The sequence below is a fragment of the Suricata suricatta genome, chromosome 2 (genome assembly GCF_006229205.1).
Source record: "Suricata suricatta isolate VVHF042 chromosome 2, meerkat_22Aug2017_6uvM2_HiC, whole genome shotgun sequence".
Taxonomy (NCBI): Eukaryota; Metazoa; Chordata; class Mammalia; order Carnivora; family Herpestidae; genus Suricata; species Suricata suricatta.
The window spans coordinates 11,420,844-11,423,262 of record NC_043701.1 but is presented as its reverse complement, the minus strand read 5'-3'; the positions used below and the strand labels follow the sequence as shown (position 1 = coordinate 11,423,262).

At 38.7% G+C, this 2,419-nt stretch overlaps 1 pseudogene; it reads left to right on the top strand.

Annotated features, from left to right (window-relative positions):
- Positions 1-813: 813 nt before the first annotated feature.
- On the top strand, positions 814-1,795 carry LOC115274294 (annotated as a pseudogene).
- The last annotated feature ends 624 nt before the right edge of the window (positions 1,796-2,419 follow it).

The window sequence follows — 2,419 nt, the reverse complement described above, 5'->3', positions numbered from 1 at the left end:
GCTGTGTCACTTAAATTTGATAATATATAAAGTATTTCAACAGTGCCTAGCACATATAGATAGATATTTATTTATATATTATATCGACTTTGAATTTATTATTATTATTTCCAATCACTTCCCTGAGGTCACAAGTGAAACTAATTAAATGGAGACTTGGTGGGCAGATGTTCCACTTAACTGGTGTTAGTAAGGCCACAGCTCTCAATGCCACGTTAGTGGTTTATAAAGGAGCAAAATAAGTCAGAGAAAGACAAATATCATATGATTTTACTCATATGTGGAATTTAAGAAACAAAACAGATGAACATAGGGGAAAAGAAGGAAAAATAAGATGAGAGAGAGAAACCTGAAGAGACTCATAAATGGAGAGAACAAACTAAGGGCTGCTGGAAGGATACTGGATGGGGGAGGGCTGAATGGGGGATGGGCATTAAGAAGGGCACTTGCTGGGATGAGCAATGGGTGTTACATGTAAGTGATAAATCACTAAAGTCTACTCCTAAAATCATTATTCCACTATATGTTAACTAAGTTGGATTTTTAAAAAATATATCAAGGAGAATCTACTCATAATTGAACTAAAACCAAGTCCAAATGGACACGGAAGAGGACTAGAAAGCAAACCCTGCCATCATTTGCATCTCCAGATTTAGAGCTAAGAATTCTGAAATAAACAAATGGAGTGAATTTGGAAATGATGCATCAGAGGCTTCTTCCTATGACATGAATAATGGGAGCTATTGTGGATCTGACTATCAAATGCTGGAGAGACATTTTCCTCCAGACACCAAACAGGGGTGATAACTCAGGATGACCAAAACCTGCAAGCATGCAGATAATGAATTGTCACCATTTCACGTCCTCTCAATTTTAACAGTCACAGGCACTGAATGCATCGTTGGTATCATTGCAAATGGGTTTGTCATGGCTATAAATGCAGCTGAATGGATTAAAAATAAGGCAGTTTCCAATAAGGCAGAATCTTGTTTTCTTGAGTGTATCCAGAATAGCTCTCTAAAGCTTCATGGTGCTAGAAATTACCTTCAGCTCAACATCCCCACATTTTTATAATGAAGATGTTATATGTGATACATTCAAAGTAAGTTTTATGTTCTTAAATCATTGTAGCCTCTGGTGTGCTGCCTGGCTCAGTGTCTTCTACTTCATAAAGATTTCTGACTTCTCCCACCCCCTTTTCCTCAAGCTGAAATGGAGAATTTCTGGACTGATGCCCTGGATTCTATGGCTGTTTATTTCCTTGAGCTACAGTGTGCTCTTCTCCAATGACATCAACACCATGTACTGTAACAATCTTCTATCCCCTCTCCCAACTCCACTAAGAAAAAATACTTCTCTGAGACCAATGTGGTCAACCTGGTTCTGCTCTATAACCTGGGATCTTCATTCCTCTGATCATGTTCATCTTTGCAGCCACCCTGCTCATCATCTCTTTCAAGAGACACACCCTACACATGGAAGGCAATGCCACTGGCTCCAGGGACCCCAGGACAGAGGCTCACATGGGGGCCATCAAAGCTAACAGCTACTTTCTCATTCTCTACATTTCCAATGCAGCTGCTGTATTTCTTTCTTGCTTATATTTCTATTTCTTTATATGTCCAACAACTTTGAGGCCAACAGTTCCTGGAATATTTTGTGCAAATTCTTCATGGCTTCCTACCCTGCTGGTCACTCCATTCTGCCAATTCAGGACAACCCTGGGTTCAGAAGAGCTTGGAAGCAGCTTCCACCTCAAGTTCATCTCCACCTGAAAGTGCAGACTCATGACTGACACCTGAAGAATACCACAAAACTGGCCCAAACAACTCTGCCTCTCCCCTGACCGAGACCCCTCTCCTTCCACCTCCTTTCTTCCCCAAACCTGATCTGATCATTCCACCTGATGGGGTTTTTTTTATACAGGTTAATTTTCATTTCTCTCTTTTGCTTCTTGGGCACAGTCTTAGTGATGTTTGACATATTCTTTACCTGAGCCTTCTATTTTACCTCTACTTGATCTTTCTAAAAGCAGTGGTTCTACACATTAGAATCTCTGGGGAAGATTTTGAAATACCAATGTCCAAGCCTGACCCTAGATCAATTAAGTCAGAATTTTTGGTGTCGGAACTTTAATAATTCTTTTTAAGTTCTCATGGTGATTGTTTTCCAAAAGCTAAAACAAAAATATTTAAGATGCTCAGCATGGCTTATATCAAGAAGAAAATTAAGACTACTTTGAGATATAGTTTTTTTTACCTATCAGATTAGCAAAGATCAAAAAGTTTGGTAACACACTGTGTGTGATCATGGGGAAAAGAATTTCATAAATTTATGGAAATGTTAATTGCTGCTTCCTTAAGTACAGTTTAGTAATACCTATAAAAGTACATATTTTTATTTGATAATTATACTTGGG